The 26875-nt window shown below is 43.7% G+C and overlaps 1 protein-coding gene across 3 annotated transcripts in view; it reads right to left on the reverse strand.

The window, feature by feature from the left end:
- Positions 1–26529, reverse strand: part of RUFY1 (RUN and FYVE domain containing 1) — a 288027-nt gene extending 261498 nt beyond the window's left edge. Inside the window, exons 1-2 of one of the 3 annotated variants that reach the window (XM_073620729.1) lie at positions 26406–26529; positions 9597–9701 (exon numbers count right to left, since the gene is read on the reverse strand). The gene's annotated coding sequence lies outside the window, so the exon portion shown is untranslated. Of the gene's footprint in view, positions 1–9596; positions 9702–26177; positions 26386–26405 lie in introns of those variants that run through there. The other 2 variants (XM_073620730.1, XM_073620727.1) reach the window with 2 other exon arrangements.
- Positions 26530–26875: the final 346 nt, after the last annotated feature.

Here is a 26875-nt window from a genome sequence, read left to right on the forward strand (position 1 = left end):
CCATTTTGCTGAGTCTTTGCAGCATAGTTGAGGCTCTTTTGTTGCGTTTTGGAAAGACTTCAGTCTGCGACCACTGCAACTCTGACTTTTGGACACCTTGTCCTCCATCGGCATGAATACCCAACGAGTAACAACTTGTGATGATTGATATGCCTAATAGCTGATACGCTGAAAGATTAGTTAGCTTAGCTACCTCCTCAAAAGGGAACTTATCTCCTCTGTGGAGTCACTGTTCCTGGTGCAGGAAGTAAGTCTTTCCTTACTACAAAAACCAGTTAATACAGTTGTCAATCTTCCCTTGGGCCTTCTGACCACATGGGTTACTACAGGTTACTTTATCCCTCTTGCGACCATGGGATGCAACCAATGGAAAAGACCTATTTGTTCAAGTGAGATACTTATACTGTTGCTCTCTCTGAGGGTAACTTGATTGTATTTTTTCAGAGACTCAGAACTGCTTCTCGGTAGGTCATTTTTGTAATGAGACTAGTTAGTCTCTAGATGATGGCTCCTCCCGACTTGATCAGAGTCTGTACTAAGACTTTTCCCAGAACCTGGAAGTCTTTGCGCTAGTCTGTTGCTCAAACAAGGCTCACCAGAAGTCCTTGCTCCCGCAAGTTGGCCCCTACTGGACCCAATATCCCGGGAAATGCCCGGAGTTTGTGGAAAGGTCACAGTCTGCCCGATGAACTCGTACTGAACTCTAACGGCCAAGCGAAGGTACTTGCCGAAAACATGGGCATCTCGAAGTCTGTATACAGTATACACACACATTCAAACACACACTTGTGAACGACCACAACATACAGGGTATACAAGGTAATACCGACATATAATCACACACATATAGGTTGGACTTGATCGACTTGGGTCTATCCTCAACCTCACCCACTATACAACCATGCGATTATGCAACTTGCTAGGTCTAAAGACCATCTACAGTCTTAGCCTAGGTTTCCACTATTGCGACCTAAAATTCATGCGATTTTACTGTGATAGCTATGCGACTTGAATCGATGCCTGTGTATTATTGATGTCCATGGCCCCAAGTACATCACAGTGGGATCAAAAGTAGTGTAGGGACTACTTTGAAGTCGCTGCGACTTGGAGTTACACCGCTATAAACGATACTCCTTGAAAATTATGGGGTATGATTTGTGGAGGTCAAGCCTTACTGAGGGCTGGAGAGATTAATTGCTACGATGGTCTATGCAATTTTGGATCCTCATCCTTCTGCTTGTTATTCAAGTCTTACTTTTGACTAACGACCACGTAGTCACAACCCTTGTGCTCTAATGCTTCATGGAGGGGATGCAATGGATTGGCAGAGAGGAATGAAAATGAAAAGTGAAAAGTGAAAAGTTTAAAGTTTCCTTAATGCACATGACCCACAGATCCTAAGCTCAAATTTACATATAACTGTCAGCCTACCCTACTAGGCGGCTTGGGTTTAGGCAAATAAATTGATTCTTTATTCTCCACTATAGTTCTCCCAGGTTTAGCCCGTCATTCACTCTTCGTTACTTTGCCTTTTGGCTATCCTCTGGTCATTGGCGATTAACATAAGGGATTAATCCTCCTTCTAGATATCACCAGATCCGACTTGAACAGTCACCACTCTAACTTAAAGCGGCATGTGTTTACTTGTGGGATGAGCCATAAGGGTTCACTGACCACAATGATTACTGGAGAAACAGCATACTGTCTTGTATCCGCAGTGGCTGAACTGCATCATTGGCTACTCTATTTTCGATCTAGGATTCGCCATCATAAAGAGTTTATCGCTGACCAGAGCTCTGCTTTTATCCTGTCTGGGGTCCTGACAGTCTGGCTACCGAAGTGAGCTCAGTCGCAGGTCACAAAACACTACTCACACAGTAGTATGAACCTTCTTCATCTCTGGCTCTATTTTCTGTCCTAGTGTCTCTGCAAAGGATATTGTTTCTTCTGTTGGAAGAATGGCACCTTTGGTTAATCTGATGAAGCCTGTTTGGCCGGCTGCTTTTGAGGCAGAGGTACCCTAAAGATGACTGTTTGAATAGCTTAGTACCTGAGCTCCACACAGTCAGTTTGGATGGGGTTAAAGTATCCACCTTTGCTTCTGATATGCCAACTTGCCATAGCAATTTCCCAGAAGCAAGCTAAGGCTGACCCCTCTGGCCAGTCTGATAAAGACTCCCTGGTCAAATGCTTCTGAGGTAGAGGTTGCCTTTAAATAAACACAGTTGTTTGATTAGGCTTGTTATGCAAACATTAATGACTGTAGGCCTTCTCAGTCTCTGTCCATTTGTCACTGCTTCTGGCCTGCAACTTTGTTTTGCATTTTGGTCGACACACCAGTTACCACCAGACCACTATGATTACTGTAGAGATCTCTTGATCTGCCTCTTCTGGCAGTGAACTACATAGTGGTTCCTTCAGGGCTGAAGAGGATCTGTCCCTTGTTGCAGAAGCAGGTTGACTGGTGTTGGTGTTGAGGGCTGGAGAGATTACACTCATTATGCCCATAATGTGCATTCTTTTTGGATATAGCATATACCTACCTGCCCTCACCTTAGTTAGTTAAAGTTGCTGGTCTCTAGGAAGGCCGATTGCTACTGGTTCTCAGATGAGCTGAAAGCCTCAAGCCATGCCTGGGAGTATTTGCCATAAGTAGTAACCACTACAAACCACATATCTCTCTGTGGGATACCCCAAATAACACAAGCAATTTACATATTGCTAACAGGTAAGTACTAAGGAATGTGACTAAACAGATCCGGACTTTTATTTTAGCACCAAGGTCAGCATGTTAATGCATAGAAATAAACACATAATAGTCATTGATACTGTAGAGTTAATGTAATCACAGGTAAGCAGCGCAAGTTAATAGTCATCTGACAATTAGCACTAGCAGGTCAACCTACTTTAGACACATGTACCATCAAGGATCATACCACAACCAAACATCAATACATAGTGAGCCCAGTCTGCAGGGCCAGGCCCTGCGTTAATAGGAAAGGGCTCAGCATCACCTGTTATCAGTCCAAGCATTAGCAATACTGCAGACACAGACTTCAGTCTGTGAAACATTAGTAACAGAGTGGCACTAGATTCGCATGTGTGATATATGCTTTTCAGAAATACAAGCGGCATACCTGCAGAAAATAAGTCAAGACTTTAGGGCCAGGCTTGTTCAGTTAATAGGAAGGCTTCAGCCCAGCACAGCACACCTGCTATCAGCATTAGCAGTTTTGCAGACACAACCACAACCCTTCAGAGATGCAAGCTTAACACATACTTGCAGCAGTAACTGAATAATATTGATTTGTGCACCTTGTGGTGCCTTACCACCTGCATGCTTCATGTCCAAACAGAAAGTCCAATGAATGTCCATCCATGGCGTCATGATAAAGGAGCAATCTCTAGAGACCAGATACCATCGCCCCCTTATCCTGGATCTTGAGGGGGGGGGGTCTCCCCCATATAGGCGTTCATGTCAGCAATTACAGCGTTGAGCTTTGACACAGGAGAGGCTCAAACCTGTGGAGCTTGGTCAGAAGTGTCTGACAAGGTGAGGGAAAAATTAAAAATCCTGCTCTTTCAGCAGCAGCATAACCGGCTGTTAGCAGTGAGGAAAAAAAAAAAAAAAAAAAGAGAATGCTGCAGGTAGGGAGGAGACCTAATCTTATAGTATAACCGTTTCTGTTATAGGGCAGGGGGCGGAGCTTACCCATACGTATATGCGGTCATGCTGTGTCAGGAAAGATGTGTGCGTATAGACGCAGATGGTATACACTTACTGACTATGGTTATTTCCTAGTGTCACCTCATCTGTGGTTTTATAGAACCTAATGTTAAGACATCTTTTTTGTCTTTTTTAAGATGCTTGTATGTTTTAATATGTTTTTGGAATAAAAATTTAACCTTTATACTTACCCCGTATATATTGAGCCTTTGTATGGTACCATGAAAGTCCCTAATAGCCTCAGTCCACATTCCTTTCAATAATAGTAAACAAGACATATAGAGACGTGGGCAGACAGCAATAAAAACTGACAGAAAAAAAAAAAAAAAATTAATGCATTTTACATTTTTGGGAGGGGTCTGTTGTCTTGAAGGACAAACCAGCAAAAACACATTAGACACACATAAAAAAAAAAAAAAAAAAAAAAAAACACACACACACATAAAAAACGCACCAGTGGAAAAACGCATGGATGTGTACATAACCCATAGAAAACCATGCTAAATGTACTGTAGGACGTTTCTGAAAAACTGAAAATGCACTGAAGAAAGCATAGTTGTCAAACAGGGCTAAAGATAATGACTAAATAATACACAGCTTTTGAAAAGGAACTAACATTTTGGGGATAGGTGTAATCCAAAAAGTTTTTACAAAAATCAAACTTTTTTTTTTTTTAACCACTTCAGCCCTGGACCATTATGCTGCCTAAGGACCAGAGGACTTTTTCCAATTTGGCACTGCGTCGCTTTAACTGCTAATTGCGCGGTCATGCAATGCTGTACCCAAACGAAATTTGCGTCCTTTTCTTCCCACAAATAGAGCTTTCTTTTGATGGTATTTGATCACCTATGCCGTTTTTATTTTTTGCGCTATAAACGGAAAAAGACCGAAAATTTTGAAAAAAAATTATATTTTCTACTGTTTGTTATTAAAAAAATCCAATAAACTCAATTTTAGTCATACATTTAGGCCAAATTGTATTCGGCCACATGTCTTTGGTAAAAAAAAAAGTCAATAAGTGTATATTTATTGGTTTGCGCAAAAGTTATAGCGTCTGCAAACTAGGGTACATTTTCTGGAATTTACACAGCTTTGTCATTTCTTGAGGTGCTAAAATGGCAGGGCAGTACAAACCCCCCCCCCCCCAAATGACCCTATTTTGGAAAGTATACACCCCAAGGAAATTGCTGAGAGGCACGTTGAACCCATTGAATATTTATTTTTTTTGTCCCAAGTGACTGAATAATGACAAAAAAAAAAAATATTTACAAAAAGTTGTCACTAAATGATATATTGCTCACACAGGCCATGGGCCTATGTGGAATTGCACCCCAAAATACATTCAGCTGCTTCTCCTGAGTACGAGGATACCACATGTGTGGGACTTTTTGGGAGCCTAGCCGCGTACGGGGCCCCGAAAACCAATCACCGCCTTCAGGATTTCTAAGGGTGTAAATTTTTGATTTCACTCTTCACTGCCTATCACAGTTTCGGAGGCCATTGAATGCCCAGGTGGCACAACCCCCCCCCCCCAAATGACTCCATTTTGGAAAGTAGACACCCCAAGCTATTTGCTGAGAGGCATGGTGAGTATTTTGCAGCTCTCATTTGTTTTTGAAAATGAAGAAAGACAAGAAAAAACATTTTTTTTTTCTTTTTTCAATTTTCAAAACTTTGTGACAAAAAGTGAGGTCTGCAAAATACTCACTATACCTCTCAGCAAATAGCTTGAGTTGTCTACTTTCCAAAATGGGGTCATTTGGGGGGCTTTGTGCCACCTGGGCATTCCATGGCCTCCGAAACTGTGATAGGCAGTGAAGAGTGAAATCAAAAACTGATGCCCTTAGAAAGCCTGAAGGCGGTGCTTGGTTTTCGGGGGCCCGTACGCGGCTAGGCTCCCAAAAAGTCTCACACATGTGGTATTCCCGTACTCAGGAGAAGCAACAGAATGTATTTTGGGGTGTAATTTCACATATTCCCATGGCATGTTTGAGCAATATATCATTTAGTGACAACTTTGTGCAAAAAAAAAAAAGTGTGTCTCTTTCCCGCAGCTTGTGTCACAATATAAAATATTGCATGGACTCGACATGACTCTCAGCAAATAGCTTGGGGTGTCTACTTTCCAAAATGGGGTCATTTGGGGGAGTTTTGAACTGTCCTGGCATTGTATGCACAACATTTAGAAGATTATGTCACACAATCACTCACTCTTCTAACCACTTGAAGACAAAGCCCTTTCTGACACTTTTTGTTTACATGAAAAAATTATTTTTTTTGCAAGAAAATTACTTTGAACCCCCAAACATTATATATTTTTTTTAAAGCAAATGCCCTACAGATTAAAATGGTGGGTGTTTCATTTTTTTTTTTTTTCACACAGTATTTGCGCAGCGATTTTTCAAATGCATTTTTTGGGGAAAAAAAAAAAAACACACACTTTTTTAAACTTTAATGCACTAAAACACACTATAATGCCCAAATGTTTGATGAAATAAAAAAGATGATCTTAGGCCGAGTACATGGATACCAAACATGACATGCTTTAAAATTGCGCACAAACGTGCAGTGGCGACAAACTAAATACATTTTTAAAAGCATTTAAAAGCCTTTACAGGTTACCACTTTAGATTTACAGAGGAGGTCTACTGCTAAAATTACTGCCCTCGATCTGACGTTCGCGGTGACACCTCACATGCATGGTGCAATTGCTGTTTACATTTGACGCCAGACCGACGCTTGCATTCGCCTTTGCGCGAGAGCAGGGGGAGGGGGGGGGGGGGGCAGGAGTGCTTTTTCTTTTTTTTTTTTCCTTTATTATTTTTTTGCTTTTTTATCTTATTTTTAAACTGTTCCTTTCATTTTTTTTTTTTTTAATCATTTTTATTGTTATCTCAGGGAATGTAAATATCCCCTATGATAGCAATAGGTAGTGACAGGTACTCTTTTTTGAAAAAATTGGGGTCTATTAGACCCTAGATCTCTCCTCTGCCCTCAAAGCATCTGACCACACCAAGATCGGTGTGATAAAATGCTTTCCCAATTTCCCAATGGCGCTGTTTACATCCGGCGAAATCTAAGTCATGAAATGCTCGTAGCTTCCGGTTTCTTAGGCCATAGAGATGTTTGGAGCCACTCTGGTCTCTGATCAGCTCTATGGTCAGCTGGCTGAATCACCGGCTGCATTCTCAGGTTCCCTGTTGAGACAGGAGAGCCAGAGAAAAACACGGAAGACGGTGGGGGGGGGGGCATTCCCTCCCACTGCTTGTAAAAGCAGTCTAGAGGCTAATTAGCTGCTAGGATTGCTTTTACATGAAAGCCGACCGCTGGCTGAAAAGAATGATATGATACCAAGATGATACCTAAACCTGCAGGCATCATTCTGGTATAACCACTCAAAGTCGTGAATGGCGTACCTGAAGACAAAAAAATGGTTAACAATAAAGCACAGTAAACGGTAAAGTATAAAAAATTGCATACCTGAAAAGCAAACATGATAAAACATAATAACAATAAAACATTGCAGAATAGAATACAGTAAAAAAAGAGCAGAACAATAGAGAGAGAATAGAGAGAGAGAGAACAATAAAACGACAACTATTTTTTTTTTATTTTATATATTTTTTTTTTTTTACACTTTTTTTTGTAACTAACTTTTATAACTGTAACCGGTTCCAGGTTCGGGTCTCTCAAAATGCGATGGCATCTTGGGAGACCCTGTGAAAGTGTGCCTAGTCTGTGCAATGCTGTACCCTACGCTAATACTCAACTAGTGAATGGTAGCGTTCAAAACATTCACCAATGCAAAGACCAGGATCGTCAGGACAGGAGGGACAATAATAGCGGGTGTCACGCCTATACCCGCGCTGCTGCAGACACGACATCTTTTTTGGGGGGGGGGTTCGCTGGGTAGAGGTACTCGGGAGGACATAAAAATGCCTCTCATGCAGCCGACTGCATTTGGTTGGGGATGTGAATGGGGGGAAGTACAGGCGCTGCAGAAGTGGTGGGTTCCCAATTAGGATTGGCGAATGCAGCAGGAAGGGCAGGACGGGCCTGTGTTTGTCTTCTTCTTGGTGGCAGTGGGACACTACTTGTGCTTGTCACCTCACCAGCTTGGACTGCACTTATGGGACTCGCCACGTCACCAAGTGTTACTGCAGTGCTGGTTTGACTATGACCGGGGTGTACTAGGCCACTGGTGCTTACCAGTTCACCAAAACGCTACCAAAAAAACTGTTAGCGATCACAGGGATCAGGCCTGACTCTGCGAACGCTGCAGTTATGCGTTTAGTGTTTTGTAAGTGACAGTGATCGATCGATACTGCACTTGGGTGGGCTGGGCGGAGGGGCAAAACGCAGGTGCTAGCAGGTATCTGGGCTGATCCCACTAACACTGCGTTTTTGGGAACCCTAAACTGCTGGGGACGCCAGTATAGATCTGATCGGATCAGATATTGATCCGATCAGATTCTATACCACTAAGGGAGGTGTACGGTGCGTGCGTGGGTGTTAGCGGTACTGGCGCTAACCTGACGCTGCTTGGGGCTAGTGTTTGCCAGTTCACCAAAATGCTACCAAAAAAACTGTTGTTAGCGATCGCAGGGATCATGCCTGACTCTGCGAACGCTGCAGTTATGCGTTTAGTGTTTTGTAAGTGACAGTGATCGAATGAAACTGCACTTGGGTGGGCTGGGCTGGGCCGGGCAGAGGGGCAAAACACAGGTGCTAGCAGGTATCTGGGCTGATCCCGCTAACACCGCGTTTTTGGGAACCCTAAACTGCTGTGGAAGCTAGTATAGATCTGATCGGATCAGATATTGATCCATTCAGATACTATACCACTTAGGGAGTCGTATGCTGCGTGCGTGGGTGTTAGCGGTACTGGCGCTAACCTGACGCTGCCTGGGGCAACGCATATCACCGCCGGGCGATCAGGGGGCTAAACCTTTATTCTGTAATAAACGGCGGGTGCCCTGACACTATAAAAAATAAACGAACTAACCAGCGTCACCCGTAACAGTTATACGGTGATCAGTGGTGAAAGGGTTAACTAGGGGGCAATCAAGGGGTTAAAACATTTATTAGGTAGTATATGGGGGTCCCTGTCGCTATAAAACGCTGACGGCGAACCTAAATATTTACGTCCCTAACTAGCGTCACCAGCGACAATAATACAGCTATCAGAAAAATGATCGCTTAGTGACACTGGCGACAGGGGGTGATCAAGGGGTTAAAACTTTATTAGGGGGGGTTAGGGGGGTATCCTAGACCTAAAGGGGGCTAACCCTAACTGCCCTAACACAGTAACTGTCACAAACTGACACCATGCAGTAATCAGAAAAAATAAATAAATAAATAAATAAATAAACTGCTTGGTGTCAGTGTGACAGGGGGGGGGGTGATTGGGGGTGTTTTGTATGCCTGGCATGTTCTACTGAGTGTGTAGTGTGTTTTCACTCACTCGGATGTCTTCTCTCCTCGGCGCCGGAACGGAAAATACCGAGCCGAGGAGAGACGACATCATTTCCTTTGCTGCTGTTTAGCATACAGCAGCAAAGGAATGATTTGATTGGCCGGCGGCGATCGCGAGGGGGGGGGGGGGCCACGAACGGATGGTCTCCCCCTCATCTCTGATCGCCGCTGGTCAGAAGCGGACCGCCTCGGGTACCGGGGGGGGGTCCAATCGGACCCCCCGCCCGCGGGAGGCAGATCACGTATATGTATGTGATTCTGCCTGCCCGTGCCACCTTGCTGACGTAAATCGCCGTGAGGCGGTCCTTAAGTGGTTAATTCATAACAAATTTCTAAAAAGATAACAATTCTACTGTAAATGTTTCATCCAGCAAATCTCACACAATGTGCTTACCTTTTGTTCTGCCACAGCTTTAACCTTCACTCTTACTTCTGTATGACCAAAAGAACCAAAGCCGATCTCTACTTCTGCCTTCAGGGTGAAGATCTTCTCCTGGACCTAAGAAAAATAACCTCTAGATTTGTGAACATTCTTACTCTGGGAGTAACGTAATGAGGTGTCACAACTACACAATCAGTCTGTCTCATAGTTACATTGTTACAAAGTTAGGTTAAAAAGCCACAAGTCAATGCACTACAAGCAATAGAAAAGCAAAAAAAAAAAAAAAACCACAAACACACACACACAAAAATGGGAATCCCTCCATATACACAATCCTATACCCACAGGTGATCCAATGGAAGGCAAAAAAACAAACAAAAAACAACCTAATAAAGCATGATCCAATTCGATCCAGTGGAAGAAAAAATTTCTTTGCGACTCCCAAGGAGACAATCAGATATTCCCTGGATCAAGCTACCCCTGGTGGTAATACTTATTAATATATAGGTATCCCGTTATATTTTGTGCACTGAGGAAAGTATCCAGGCGTTTTTTTTAACACAATCTACTAAGCTGGCCAGAACTAGTTCTTGAGGGAAACTATTCCACATTTTCACAGCTCTTACTGTGAAGAAACCATATGGAGAGGTTAAATCTGTTTTCCTCTAGACGTAAAGAGTGCCCCCCTATTGTCCTTTATGATTACCTTAACCTCCCTGGTGGTATGTCAGATTTTTGATGCTGAAAGCGGTACATTGTTTCGCATTAAAATTTGGCGTTTTATATTGTAGGCCTGTAATTCTTAGGAATAACTAACTTAAATCTGTCCAAGAGTCCAGTAGACATGCCGGGTATGATAAAGTTTGAAACACAAAATCATAAATTATAATATAATAACTATAAATAATTATAACAAATAATAATAATAAAATGTATTCAATAATATAATCAAATCAAAAACACTGAAATTTGCTCAGTTGCAGCCCTGCATTGGCTGCCCGTGAAAGAACGGGTTCTGTTCAAAACGGGATGTCTTGTCCATAAGGCATTGCATGGGTGTGGCCCATAGTAAAATTCATCAAGTATGTGCCTACTCGATCCTTGAGATCGGCGAACTTGGCCATATTGAAGATTCCAAAATTCAAAAAGAAAATATGCAGAGGGAGAACGAGTGACGTACAAGGAGCTGAATGTTGGAACTCCTTGCCTCTGAAACTGAGACTTGAGAATGACTTTCTGAAATTTCGAAAGAAATTGAAAACTGTGCTTTTTGTACAAGCTTTTGGAGTCACCCAATTTTAATGGGGTGTGATGGACAGACCCCCAGGCTTTTATTCTGTATGTTGTCATGCTGGTATGTTGATTCTCCTAAGGTCTTTAATGTCAATGTCTTCTGTTTTGCGCATCGAGGCCTTTGGGTAAGACTGCGCAGGTTAAGCATTTAAATAAATAAAATAAATAAATTGTAGCTGTCATTACTTTCAGTGTTTGATGACAAATTTCCCCACAAATCACGATCGCTCAATTCTGCAAGTGTTTCTAATTTATTATCGCTGTTTTCTAGTTGGTCTAAAGCTGCTTTTGATGTAAAGAGACACTTTTTGGTTGCTATGGAAATTCCCAAGTTTACAGGCAGAAAGAACAGTATAATAAATATATATATATATATATATATATATATATATATATATATATATATATATATATATATATATATATATATATATATATATAGGCAGGGAACTGGACAAAGCATTAGGGACAAAAGGGATGCGAAATGATTTGATGTGTTTTTCACTTTTTGAATGTGTCGCAACACTCACAGGGAACGGAGCCCGGCACTGTGATAGATCCGGCGGAGGACACAGCGGGGAGACATCGCAGGATCCTGGGACAAGGTAAGTAACTTTGCCTGGATACTGCGATGCAATCCTGAATGTGACTCAGGGTTAACGCTTTTGGTAATAAAAATTCACCCCAAGCCACACTCGGGATTACCACCAGGGAGGCTAAAGCGGGGATCAGCAACCTGAAGATAGCGTTCTACCAGTAGATCGCGGTCTGGGCTTGCTGACCCACCATCCCAGAGCATCAAACAGAGTGCACTGCAGAAGTACTACTTGTAAAGATGGAGCTGTAGTAGGGAGCAATAAGGTGATGCCTCCTCTGTAGTGCTGCCTCCTATCCCATGCGGAGTGGCCCCATTTACTTGAATAGGTCCCGATTGGCAGGCGGTAGCATGCACCAAAAGCAACAGGGGGCTTAATTCCTGCTGCAGCATATGTACACCTTTGGCTGCTGCCTCAGCAGCTTTAGGGGTAGGGATTGGGGCAGTAAAACCGCAATGCAACCACAGGGTTTTACGTGTGAACGAGCCCTAAGAATTCCCCTGCCAAATGCAACTAAGGGCTCATTTACAAGTGCAGCAAGCAAGTGCTGCTCCTCTAAAAAGGGATCCAAGTGTGTTTGACAGGTGGTAAGGAGGAGATCTGTTGCTTTCTCACCACTTGATTGAAACCCATGATTGCCATGCAATGTATGCAATTGAGACACAATAGTACAGCAATTACAGTTTTAAAATTGGTGTGAGGAGGTGACACTGTGCCTGGTGATCTTTGACTTCTCCCATGTTGTTCAGGTAGATCTCCACCTCTTTAAGGTTGCCTACCCCTGCTCTACACCAAGCTCACTATACGGACCATTATGTAATTATATGTGGCTATCCTATCCTCCTCAATTGCTTCTTCTCAAGAAAGAATACATTCAGTTCCTCTAATCTTTCCTCATAGCTGAGCTCCTCCATGCCGCTTATCAGTTTGGTTGCCCTTCCCTGCACTTTCTCCAGTTCTCCGCTATCCTTTTTGTTAACTGGTGCCCAAAACTGAATTGCATATTCTAGATGAGGGATTACTAAAGATTTGTACAGGGGCAAAATTAGGTCTCTCTCTCTCTATCTTTTTTTAATAAAAGAAAGCATTTTGCTTGCTTGCTTTAGAAACTGCAGCTTGGCATTGCATGCTATTAAGTCTATGAGCTATCAGAATACCCAGATCCTTCTCCACCATTGATTTCCCTGGCTATTCTCCTCCTAGTACGTATGATAGGTGCATAACTTTAGCCCCCTAAGTGCAATACCTTACATTTATCAACATTAAGGCCCCATTCACATTGTACAATTTGTAACTGTGGGCAAAATCAATGCGATTCCAAATTGCAGCAAAACACGCAATGCGCATTTGGGTGCAGTTATTCTTAATGGCACCCCAAATGCAGTGCAATTGTCAAGCAACAGAATAACGTGGCAAGCATGGCAAAACAAAAGTTTAAAAATCTTGCAAAGCTTGTCGATCAAAAAGAAGCAGCAAATATTGATTTGATTTCAATTTTTCTTCTGTTCGCTCACTCTGAATTTTGTAAATTGATAAAAATAAGCAATTAAAAGATACATTTTTGAAAGCTTTCTTACTTTACAACATTTCTACACACCTGCCTAAAACTTTTGCACAGTTCTGTATATGACATCCAACTAAATTACCTAAAATGCTTTAAAGTCAATCTCTTGGCAAATTAAAAAAAATGCTTGAAGTGGTGCAAAAGCTAAACCTTTTTGAACTGAACATTCTATGCATGAAGGTAAAAACCTTCAGTGTGAAGCTCCCCCCTCAGCCCCCCTATTTACTTACCTAAGCCCGAACTCGATCCAGCAATGTGCACGAGAGCAGTGGCTCTTCTGAGTCTCTTCCTCCTTATTAGCTGAGATGCAGCAAAAGGAGCCATTGTCTCCTGCTGCTGTCAATCACAGCCAGTGAGGAGGGAGTTGGAGGGTGGGACTAAGCCACGATCTCTGTGTCTTATGGACACAGAGAGCCAGCTCCAGAGCAAGCTCGCACGGGTGCCCATATAGCAAGCGACTTGCTATGGGGGCACTCGGGAAGGGGCCCAGAGCCCCAGCAGGAGACCTGAGGAGGATCAGGGCTGCTCTGTGCATTGCACAGTGCAGGCAAGTATGACATGATTGTTATAAAAAAAAAAATTTCCTTAAGGCCCCTTTCACACTTGTGTGACTTGTCCTGCAACTTGGGACTACAAAGTCGCATGACAAGTCGTACCCCATGATTTCCAATGAGAATCATTCATATCTGTGCGACTTTATGTCGCGCCGACTTCAAAGTAGTCCCCTGTACTACTTTGGTCCGACTTTTATGCGAGTTACACAGGCATTCCCTGAAATCTAACTCTAGGAAAATATATTTAAAAAGCCCATCTGGATGGAAAAAAAAGTAATTAAAAAGCAAATCTAGCTGCAATACTCACCTCTTCTCTGACACTGACCTCCACAGTTATTAATATTATTATACAAAATTAAAGTGGTTGTAAATACTGAGGTTGGGTGCACACCTATGCGAATTGGATATAAAATATATAAATTTTTTTTTTTTTTTTACAAATGGATCAAAAATGTCAACACTGGCGAGCCACGTTTTGAGTGTTTATCAGCGTTAGAGCGTTTTTAAAGCTGAAAACAGCTCAAAAACTCCTCTCAGAACCACTAGTTTTGTTTTGTTTTTTTAAAGACTAAAAACGTCCCAGCAAAAAACTGCTGATAACACCTTATGTGTGCATGGACACATAGGATAACATGATGGGAAGTTTATTGACTGTAGGGAAAAAAAAAAAAAAAAAAAAAAAACTTCTGAAGCCAAAAACAGCTGCTGTAAAAACATCCAAAAACATCCAGTGTGCATGAGGCCTAAAAGAAATTGATAAAATATGAATAGGAATAAATAAGGCCCATATAAGTATTAGCGAACCGAAAATCAGATGTATAATTTTTGTTCATACAGTACAATAAAGCACAGTAGTGCAATTCCATCTTTTGTGGCGTCCCACAATGCATGTGCATCAGAAGCGAATAGCCTTAGTGCACTGGGTTGCCATTGAAGGACAGAAATAACAGCCCCCTGTTTTGTGCTTGTGGCATGAGAAACGTAATGATTCTTTTGGAGTTGACAAATATGAGATTATACTCAGACGCTTCATATGAATAAATGGTATTGCACAACATATCTACAGGCCTGGCCAGAAAGATTTTGACAAGCAGCCGTGCAATCTAGTCAGCAAAATAAAACGCAACACGAAACATAGTCAGCACAAAAACGTAACCAAATTGTTTCAACATGTCAGTTTTGTACTGAGTGAGCTGGGCAATGTTTGCAGTGCTTTGGATATTGCCTTACCTATTATGGACCTTCCCCCTTTTTGCTAGTTTTAGTTTTAAAGGATAAGTTCAGCTTTGGGAACATGTTCCTGCTCCTACAGCTGCTCGCCAATCACCTCTCTCCCAGCAGTATAGGGAGAAGTTCCCCATACAAGATGCCCCTTTTTGAAAAGAGCGTGGCTGTGCGGGGCACCTCCCACATGGTCACATCATTCATTCACAGAGTTCTATGAAAAAATGGACTACAACTACCGACAGCCTTCAGCAGTCGGCTTGTAGTTCTCAACGAACTACCAGAGTGCTGTTGAGCGCTGTGGCAGTTCATTGATTCCCCCTGTCAGTGTGAAACTGCCTACCCGTATGATGTACAATGTACAGGCAGACAGCTTACAGTCTGCAGGAGACCTGCTGATCGTAGGTGCAATGCTTTCCAGGCTCCAAAAAAAAAAAAAAAAAAAAAAAATGCACGTTTTCCAGCAAAAAAAAAAAAAAAAATGTGCTTTCATTATTATTAATTTTTTTTTTTTTTTTTTGCTGGATCAGGGACAGGTGAATTTAAGAAACGGAGCAGAAGGTTTGGAGGTGACAACTATACGAATGTGGTTTTTTTTCGTAGGGGTATGTTTATCGACATTTTCAAAGATTCACATTTTTCACATTGCATTAACTTTGGAAGATAGCTGCTTCTTGGGTAAAAGTTGCAAATGTTGGGTGAAAATATTAATAAGCAGATAAAAAGGTAAGAAAGACTGAACAAGCAATTATGTCCAGGCCTCTTTTGCAACCAAGAGGAAACACACTTGAATGCCCTGCCAATCTGGCTTAGCTGGTTTTATGAACACTCCAAAAAAAAAAACAGAGTTAGGTACCTGGTAACTCTTTTTCTAAGAAGTCTTCCAGGGCAGCATCCGAGAGATAGGCTCCTCCTCCCTAAAACAGGAAACACATTAGTCCACCATTATAAATTTCACACTCTTACCTGTGTGCCTCAGTTATGTTAAAGCACCGAAGAAATTCCCTGTAAGCTGCAAGCTCCCCCTCTGTACCTGGTTTTTGTTGTTTCAAGGGTGGGAACTAGTGCTGCCCTGGAAGACTTCTTAGAAAAAGAGTTACCAGGTACCTAACTCTGTTTTCTCGAATCGTCTTCCAGGGCAGCATCCGAGAGGATATATCAAGCAATACTTACTAGGGTGGGGTTAGAGACTGGAGCACTTTACGACCAAATGCTTGGTCTTGGTCAGACAGCTGGTCTATGCGGTAGTGCTTAGCGAAAGTACTGAAGCTCGACCATGTCGCTGCCCTGCAGATCTGCTCCGGAGTTGCCCCTGCTTTCTCTGCGGCCGAGGTTGCCCAGGCTCTAGTTGAGTGCGCTCTGATTTCACTAGGTGGAGTGAGATTCTGTGCCTTATAGGTAATCTGTATGGCCATCCTTATCCATCTGCTGATGGTGCTTTTTGAAGCTGGTTTCCCTCTGTTGATTCCTGCATAGAGGATGAAGAGGGAGGTCGTTCTACGCCATTCTTTTGTTCTTTCGAGATACGCTATGAGCGTGTTCCTTACATCAAGTTTGCTGTAAATGTTTCTTTTCCTACTATCCATGGTTGTTGGAAGTGAGGGTATGACGATGTTTTGGGTTCTGTGAAATGTAGAAGAGACCTTGGGTAGAAAGGCCGGATCTGGAGAGAGAATTATCTTGTCCAGATGTATTAGACAGTATGGTTCTATTGAAGATAGAGCTTGGATCTCACTCACTCTTCTGGCGGATACTAAGGCCAGAAGGAGCGCAGTTTTTAACGTGAGGTTTTTGTCTGAGCTGTCCTCGATAGGTTCAAACGGAGGGGAGAGAAAGCCCTTAAGTACTGTGCCCATGTCCCAGGTGGGAGTTTTGTACAATTTGGCTGGTTTGGATCTTTTAAGAGCTATGAGGAATCGTCTTATCAGCGGGTCTTCCGCTAGTCTAGTATCCATGACCGAGGAAAGTGCTGCAACTTGTACTTTCAGGGTACTTGGTGATATGTTTTTGTCTGCACCATCTTGTAGGAAGTCCAAAACTATTGGAATTATCCCACCGTTGGAGATTGGTCTGTCTTCGTACCAAGAAACAAATTTTTTCCTTATTTTCTCATAGATGGCTCTCGTTACCGGCTTTCTGCTGTTTAAGATGGTGTTGATTACTCTGTCCGACAGGCCTTTGTTCTGGAGTTTTACCCTCTCAGTAACCAAGCCGAGAGCTTCAAGATTTTGTGGTTCGGATGGTTGACTGGGCCTTGTGACAGTAGATCCGGGCGGTCCGTCAGTGTCAGCTGAGGTTGTATGCTGAGATTTTTTAAATGACTGAACCATGCTCTCTGGGGCCAGTGTGGTGCTATTAGTATTACTGTTGTTTTCTCTGCCTTGATTTTTTGGATTACTTTTGGGATTATGGCAGTTGGAGGGAATGCATAGCACAGATGCCATTTCCAGTTTTGGTTGAAAGCATCCACCCCGCTGTTGCCATCTGTAGGGTCCAGGGAGAAAAATATCAGAGATTTTGCGTTCGCCCTGGAAGCAAATAGGTCTACTTCGGGTATTCCCCACTTCTGGGTGATTTGAGTGAAGGTTGTTTGGTTTAGTGACCATTCCGTGTGTTTTATCGTTTTCCGGCTCAGGAAATCTGCCACTGTATTGTCTGTTCTTTTTAGATGAATACCGGATATCGATCTTATGTTCACTTCTGTCCACAGTAGGATAGATTGTGTCAGTCTCATCAGATTTTGGGATTTTGTGCCCCCTTGTCTGTTTAGGTATGCGACTGTCGTTGCGTTGTCTGATTGTATCTTTACATCCTTCCCCTGTAATGCTGGCTTGAAGGTTTTTAGCGCTTCCCCCACAGCTTTCAGCTCTCTCAAGTTTGAGGAGGCTTGTGCCCATTTGGGTGTCCATTTCCCTTGCGAGAACCGCCCTTCCATGTGGGCTCCCCATCCTAGGGCGCTTGCATCGGTGGTGATGCTGACTGGATTGACTTGAGCCCATCTGCGCCCCTCGATGACCCGAAGTGGGTTGAGCCACCAGTAGAGTGTTTGTTTGACTGTGGCGGGGACGGGAATGGATTTTTCTAGGGATGCTTGCCTGCCATCCCATTGGGACAGAATGTAGTTCTGTAAGGGTCGCATGTGAATTTGTGCCCAGGTGATGGCTGGAATGGAAGACGTCATCAGTCCTAGTACGGACATTCCGTGCCTGATCGTTGTGGAATGGTTCCTTAGCAGGGACGTAATTGCTTGTGTCATTTTTACGTCTTTTTCCTTTGTTAGGAAAATTTTTGACAGTCTGGAGTCCAGCACGTATCCCAGGTACACTACTCTCTGGCTTGGGATCATTTGCGATTTCTCTGCGTTTATTAACCATCCCAGGTTTTGCAGATAGATCATACTCTTGCGCAGGTTGTTTTCTAGGATTGCTGCTGAGTCCGCAAAGAACAGGAGGTCGTCTAAGTATGGTATTATTCCAATACCCTCCTGTCTTAGACCTTTTAGTGCTTCCGCCATTATTTTTGAGAATATTCTTGGAGCCGAGGAGATTCCGAAGGGGAGAGCTGTGTACTGTAGGTGCAGCGTAGCTGCTGGCCCCTGGATTGCGAACCTTAGAAACTTTTGGTGATCCTTCCTTATGGGGACATGTAGGTAGGCATCCTGTAAGTCTAGTGTTGCCATGAATGTCTCCTGCGGTAGGATGTTCCTGATTGAATAGATAGATTCCATTCTGAATCTCTTGTATCTTATTCCTCGGTTGAGTGGTTTGAGGTTTAGTATCAGCCTTAGTTTGCCTGATGGTTTTCTTTTTGCGAAGATGTGTGAGTAGAAGCCCTTTTGTTCCTCCTCTTGGGGAACGTGACAAATCACCTTCTGATCTAATAGTTTCTGTAGGGATTCTAGAAACACCTTTGCTTGATTGCTGTCCTTGGGTAGCATGGTCGCTAAGTATTTGGTTGGGGGGCGGTTGGAGAATTCTATTGCGTAACCATCCGTTATGGTGCGCAGTATGAATTTGTTTTCTGTTATCTCCTCCCATTGGTGGGAGAAAGCCGCCAATCTGCCCCCCACCTGAAGGCAGTCATTGTTTTTTGTTCTTTTGGGTATTAGGCTTGAGGATGAATTCACTTTTGCCTTTCTTGTTTTGTTGACCCCAGTGCTTTTTTGCCCCTGGCTTATTGAATTTCTTGAAATGCCGAAAGGGCGCCTTCCCTTGTCTCTTCTTGGTTTGAGGGAACCCCTTATTTTTTGCTGCAGTCCTATCCAGGACTGTTTCTAGTTCGGGACCAAACAGTAGGTCTCCAGTGAATGGTATGCCACATAAACGGTTCTTGGAAGGTGCATCCCCCCCCCACGATTTTAACCACAGGGCTCTGCGGGCCGAGTTTAGTAGTGCCGTGGTCCTAGAGGATATTCTGACAGTTTCTGCTGAAGCATCTGCCAAGAAAGCTGCCGCTCTAGTTAGTGTGGGGATGGTTTTAATTAGTTCCTCCCTGGGTGTGTCGTTCTCCAATAGATCTTGCAGCTGGGTTAGCCAGATTAGCAAGGTTCGGGCTGTGCAGGTGGAAGCAATAGCCGGATTTAGGTTTGCCGCCCCTGCTTCCCATGCCCTTTTCAGGAGAGCTTCTATTTTCTTGTCCATGGGGTCGCTGAGGGTACCTGCGTCATCAAAAGCCAAGTCCGATTTGTTCGTGATTTTTGCCAGAGAGGCATCCACCTTGGGGCATTTAGCCCAGGTTTTGGTGTCTGCTTCCGCAAACGGGTATCTGCGTTTGATTGTGGCGGGGATGAAAAGCTTTTTCTCTGGGTCTTCCCATTCCTTTTTGACTATGTCTTTAAGTGTTTGGTGTACCGGGAACGTTCTTGGCTTCTTGGGCTGGAGCCCTTTGTACATTCTGTCATGCATAGTGAGTTCTGCGGTTTTCTGTTCTTTAATGCCTAGAGTGTCAGTGATGGCTTTGAGAAGACTGTCTGTGTCCTCAGAAGGAAACAGGTTGCAGTCTGTCGTGTCATCTTCCTCCTCTGAGTCTGAACAGATACCGTCTTCTGATTCAGATTGTTCAGATTCATCTGAATCCACCTCTTGTTCTGCCTGTACCTTGTTCTCCCTTGGAATGTGTGTTCCGCTGGTAGATGGGATACTGGCCTGAGCGACACTTGCTGGCGTTTCTAATTTCTCTATAGCCGAGCGTAGTGGTGCCATGGTGCTCTGAATTTCTTTCTTAAAAGAATTGAGCAGGTCTTTCAAAAATCCCTGTGGATTCTTTTGCCACCATTTTGTCTAAGCATTTCTGACACAGGGGCTTTTTCCAATCTGGGGAAAGCCTGTGGCTGCATGAGGCACATGTTTTGCCTTTAGCCTTCCTTTCCTCAGGGGTCTTTGCCTGCAAGCGAGCATAGAGAACAACAAAGAAAAACCCCGTGAGTCAAAGGAACTGCCTGTAGATAGGCAGTAAAGAGGTTAAGACAGAGATAATTCAAGAATATTCTGGCTTACCTTGGAGCTGTCCTGATTTGCAGGATCTGCAGGGCAGGGTGGGGAAGCATCAGACATGATCAGCCACCAGGATCCTCTGCTTAGAGGCCTTTTTATCTGCTTCCTGCATAAGCTCCGGCCCCGCCCCCGGCTGACCCCGTGCAGGTTGGTGGACACACCTGCACATGCCGCTGTATTGTAGAGTAACTGTGCTGGTAGTGAAGGGTAGCATTGAACAAATTTGCTATTTGTATTCTGTTTTCTCTTTTTTTTTTTTTTTTTTTTTTTTTTAAACTTCCCGCCCCTAGGAGTCCCTGCTCTATCTCCGCAGTAGATAGACTACGGGAAAATGGCCGCCAACCCGGAAGCGGAACTTCCTCGGCGCCATCTTGGTACACCCCCGACTTCCTGTAGCGGCCTGTGGCGGTGAGGACGCTGCTGCGCCGCCCGGAGAGCGGCGGATTCGTTTGGGGGGACAGCCGCAGCCACCAGGGACCTAATTTAGAAGGTGCAAACTCCTCCCTGCTAGACCCTCTGCTGCTGAGGATTTCGGCAGCGGTCGGCGGCGGCGGTGGGGGGGGGGGGGGGGGGGGCGCCCATCTATGCATGTATCCATCCCCCCTGGCGGGCTCCAGATTCTGCGGAAAGCCAGAGGGGGGTGCTTGCGGAAGCATACACAGGCCTAAACAGCGGCATGGGGTGGGGATGACAGAGTCCTCCTGCAGCCTGGGGGGATGATTGCAGACCCCTCAGTAGGGGCGAAATCTCAGGCTTTGAGCAATGTTGCCCAGTGCTGCGCCTGCTCGCCCTCCCAAAGCCCCTTGGGCTGTATGGGATGCTGGCAGGGGGTCTCCTGCAACAAGCACAGAGACAGGTGAAAATAAAATAACAAACTTTCTTGCAGCTCCTGTGGGTCCGGAGGAAACACAAACAACTGAGGCACACAGGTAAGAGTGTGAAATTTATAATGGTGGACTAATGTGTTTCCTGTTTTAGGGAGGAGGAGCCTATCTCTCGGATGCTGCCCTGGAAGACGATTCGAGAAAAAAAAAACAACAACTTTCCAACACCCTTCTTACAATGAATATGATTTTAAAACTAAATATTTATTCTAAATGTTAGTATGTCTAGTGGAATGGTTGATGCTTGACTCTACCTGTGTGTTGCAGTAGGATGTGGAAAAAAAAAAAAACAATAATTCCAATCTAATCATTTATGGTGCACAAATAGATAACATTTATGTAATAACAAAATTACATTGTCAAATGTCATTTGCTATCATCATGCAGGTGGCTACATAGCACCAGATCATTTGTCACATATGTTTCACAGTGACTGCTCTCTGTTAAAAGAACTTGTGATAAATATACTGTATGTGCAATGCTACTAATGAACATGCTTGCAACCTGGCTGTCTCCATCTTCCAGACTTTGAGTTATTTGACCAAAAAAAATTTAAAAAAAAATGTAAAAAAAAATAAAAAGAATGCAGCCAGTAAAATCAAAATAGCATTCCTAGCGACATAAAAAGGTAAAGTCAAACATTGACAGATTCTGCAGGACTTCCCCAAATTTTGATACAAGTCCCACAGTCCCGAGCATTGTGCTGTAACATTCCCTTGCCCAAATCACTATTCTGCACAGTGGATGCAGGGCAGGGGAATCAACAGCTGAAATCAATCTGCAGCTGGTTCACAGTTCATTAGGTGTACTATGTCATTCTAACTTGTAACCATTCACAAGTTCTGGAACTACAACCAACCACGAGGCTCTGACACTGTTCATGTGACAGTGCCAGCCCTTTCCTGATTGGCTGCAGTTTCAGAATTTCTGAATGATGGAATACATCTACTAAATGAGTGTAGAATTGATCTATAGAAATACAGCTCCAGGCTGAACACAAGGACCTGTGCAAGACTGCTGCAAGGGGGAGAACGCAGAGGATGAGGCATGAAAAGCCGGGACAGATAGTGGCAAGGGATTACACTTTTATTATTGGTAACAGTGCTTCACAGCCCCTGATTGTATCTGTGGCAGAACTCACACTCTCCTCTGTTACTCTGGATCTGTGTACAGTACACATAAAGCAGAACATGCACTGTCACTCTAGTTCTATATACTGTACACCTATAGCAAGACATTCACTGTACTTTGTCACTCTGGATGTGTGTTCAATGCACACATCCAGTACTATAGCAGGACATGGACTGTACTCTGGATCTGTGTACAGTACACTCATAGCAGGACATGTATTATATTCTGTCATACTGGATTTATGATTAGTACACACAAAGGACATGCACTGTACCCTGTCTGGATCAGTATAGATTACACACATGGTAAGATATGCACTATTCTCTGTCACTCTGAATCTGGAAAAAATAACAGGAACCTAAAAACAGACAGGATCCTGATGACCAAAAGTGTGGACAGTGCAGATAGCCAAATTATGGAAGGAAGAGTGAGGAAGGAGAACCTGAAAGATGTCCTTAAAGAGGAGTTCCGACCATCCCTTTAAAAATCAAAAAAGTCAGCAGCTACACATACTGTAGCTGCTAACTTTTAACATTACGACACTTACCTGTCCCGGAGTCCAGCGATGTCGGCACCGATGTCTACATAGGCTTGTCGGGTGCTGCCACAGCCATTGCTGGTAAGGGAACCTGGCGGTGTAGCCTTTCGGCTTCACACCGGGTCCCCACTACGCATGTGCAAAGCGTTCTGCACTCTCTCACTGGCACGGCAAAAAGGGGTGGGAGGAGGGGGGCTGATCTGCTGATGTACTTTGCCGCGGCCCGGTCTCCCAGAAGTGGGGACAGGGTACCTGTAAAATGTGGCACCCGAGGTGGAGAGGAAATCAGAATTAATGGAAGTTCCACTTTAGGTTGGAACTCCGCTTTAACTCCAAATAAAGGAGAGGGAACTAACTTCAGTATATTCCTGAGTAAATCTTTATTCAAAATGGGAATTATTTAAAAGGCATAGACAATAGGTAATAGGTGTAGCACACACTGTTAACCAGTCTTGTGCTTAACTGAGAACCTCCAGTTGCCTTAAGGCCCTGCAAGTGGATATGACTCCAGCAGTGTGTGACCAGTTTATGACTCCTGAACTGAGTTCCCCTTGTTGCTGTGCAAGCTATTTAGGCGTACCTGTACCCACCACACGGGCTAGATGGTCTCTTACTATATACAAACAGGAGGTCAAGCTGTGTTACCCACCTGTATCATTACTTTTAAATCGATCAAACTAATTTATGTTGAACGAATGTACAGCACCAGTAGACAATTGAATACAATTGGGCCAACACCTTTCTGATGTATTAGAGCTTATCCTGTCCACCTTCACGATCCCCTATCCCCCATGTGACTCACAGTGCATTACTCCAGCCTCTCTGACTTGCTAGTTAATTACATATGGAATATACTCTTCCCTACCAATGTTCATCTGATAACTATATTGTTCGTTGTATGCACTTGTCACTATTGTGTACCCCCATTAAGGACATATAGAAAGCCTGGAGGTCCTCAGTCAAGCACAAGACTGGTTAACAGTGCGTGCTACAGAGGTTTCCCATAGCCCTTTCAGTCCTAACACTAATATTGCTGTCTGATTTGAGTTGATTTATCTGACACGTGCGGTTAGGTAGTGTGGCTGAGCTCATGGGCATGCGATTTGAATGTGACAACGTTGTCATTTTTTAGCCATGTTTGCAATTAACTATTGTCTATGCCTTTTCTATTATTACCGTTTTGAATAAAGATTTACTCAGGAATATACTGCAGTTAGTTCCCTCTCCCTACTTGGATTTAAGGACATCTTTTGAGTTCTCCTTTCTCACCTGTCCTTCCATAATACAGTACACACATAGCAGAACATGCACTGTACTGTCACTCTGGATCTGTGTACAGTACACTCATAGCAGGACATGCATTGTACTTTTTCACACAGGATCTTTGTAGAGTACACACATAGGACATGCACTGTACAGTACTCTGTCTGGATCTGTATAGAGTACACACATAACAGGATATGCACTGTTCTCTGTCACTCTGGATCTATGTACAGTACACACATAGCAGGACATACACTGTACTCTCTGCTACTCTGGATCAGTGTACAGTACACTCATAGCAGGACATGAGCTGTGTGTACACATTTGGCAGGATCAATTAAAAATTTATGTGAGATTCTCATTCAAAGAGCAGTAATTATGGTGCATGTTGTAGGTACATGCTCTGCAGACTGTGTACAGTGTATGCAAGATGTGATATGTAACCCTATTTATTAATGCTCTTTAATCCACACCCTGTATTCAGTGCATTTAGCCACACCTATTTTTGCTACATGGGCCGCATATCTTCTTTGTCCCAGCATGTCCCTCATTCTTAAGGTACAAAGCTGGGATGTATGCCTCAGTACAAACTAAGTCAGTACTTTATCATTCGATAAATGTTTAACCTATGATTTGACCTAAAATGGAACTAAAGGCAATATTTGTTTCATTTTGGATAGAGTAAGGAAGGGTTTTAATTCCTGTCAGTTTTTTCTGATCTATGGCTCATTGGGGAAATTTACCTTCACTTCCCGTCCCATAGCCAAAACAGGAAGTGAGAGGAAATCTCTCCCAAGTGAGAGAATCACTGGCTGGAAGATTTCCCTTCTATGCCTGCTCTGGTGACAACACAAAACTTGGGGTTTGTGTTTAAAGTTTAAAATATAACAAACATGTCATACTTACCTGCCCTGTGCAGGGGTTTTGCACAGAGCAGCCTCTGGATCCTCCTCTTCTCGGGCCCCTTCCTCCTGCTGGGTGCCCCCACAGCAAGCAGCTTGCTATGGGGGCACCTGAGCTGAGCCGCTGCTCTGTGTTTCCATGCACACACGGAGCCATGGCTCGGGCCCACCTCCTCTGTCTCCTTATTGGCTCATTGGCTGTTACTGACGGTAGTGGGAGCCAATGGCACCCATTGCTGTCAAAAGCCAATCGGGAGTGTGAGTCCCTGGAGAGGCAAGGCTCTCCTGGACATTGCTGGATTGAGAGCGGGCTCAGTTAAGTATTGGTACCCTTGGTGATAGCAGTATGCGGGACAAATACAGAATGCAAATCTTCCCAATGGCCACACAGGAAGCAATAAAAACCTGACACTCTAAAAAAAAAAAAAAAAAAGGAAGAAGAAGAGGACGGTTGAAGGGGGAAGAAGGATTTAGTTATACTTTAAATTGGAACTCCAGGTATAGCTTGTATTGCCTAGTTACATTGGTCCAGCTTAGATCAGTCTAAGTAGACATATTCCATACCTGTGGGACCACCATGAAAATGACAAATCACTGTAGTAGTCACCACTACTATAGCGATCCTTACTGTATTTTGAGTCCCCTACTGTATAGTAACCACAGGGGTGACTCTCTTTTGGTACTGGCACCACTGAGAGGAAGCTTTGAATCCTTCCAATTATAGCCAAGTGTTTTCTGATTGGACGAGGTGGAGATGGTGACATCACCACCCAACCTCGCCACCTTGTTTTCTGAATGTTGGCACAACACCTGGAAGACCGTTGCAATCCCCATAGCATCAGCTACTACAGCGATTCAACATTTCCATGGTGGTCCCACTGGTATGGAATACATATACAGTACTTAGGTTGGTCCGGCTGGACCAATAGAACTATGCATATGATACACAAACCATACCTGAAGTTAAGCTTTTAGGCTAAATGATGAGAAAATTCCAGCATAATGGATCATTCTTGCACCCAACATGCAATCATACCTCTGCATTACATTAGTAGCACTATCAGCCTGTAGAAGTTCAACACAATCAACACAATTCAACACAATAACAGCTTCATGTTTACATCACGAGCAGTACGTCCACATGCACAATACCTCTCTTATCCATGCGATACAGCAAACCAATCTGTAGACATAGTACTGTGCTGACAGCTGCTGCCAAACTCACTTCCTTGTAGCAGTCACATGACCCGCCCCTACCCTATAACACACATCCGATACGAGCGCACCATTAGCTCTCTATAACATAATGGCTGCCTTTCTAAGACGTAAGGAGTAAAATTTGTCTAGCCATAGGGCTGTACAAGCGGTATTCCTCCTTACCGCTACACGGCATTCATATTGGCTACTTCCCAGCCATTAGCAGGACCCGGAAGTGATTTCAACCAAAGGAGGAACAAGTGGGCGGAGCATGCGTCCATTCACAACAGTACACTAGTACTGGCATGGGGGGGACAGGAAGATGGGGGGCAATGTCAGGTGACAGAGTGTACGAGGTGCTGAGTGACAAGGGTGCAGTAGCTAGGCTGCTGGTTGGTAGGAGGTGTATTGACTGAGATGTTGACTTGCTGTGGCAAAATAGGTAGCAGATAAAACCACAGCACGCAGGAAGAGACTAGGCATCGAAAGGCTCTGGCACAGGGGCGGTTGAGTCCATTCAACGCGAATGCCAGTGTCTTTGCTCTGTCCTGGAAGCCCAGGTACAGCATACAGCTTCCAATAGACAAGAAGTTATATACCATATTTATTGGCATACACGCACCTTCATTTTAAGAGGGAAGTTTCAGGGAAAA

This window comes from Aquarana catesbeiana, linkage group LG03 (genome assembly GCF_042186555.1).
Source record: "Aquarana catesbeiana isolate 2022-GZ linkage group LG03, ASM4218655v1, whole genome shotgun sequence".
NCBI classification, from domain to species: Eukaryota; Metazoa; Chordata; class Amphibia; order Anura; family Ranidae; genus Aquarana; species Aquarana catesbeiana.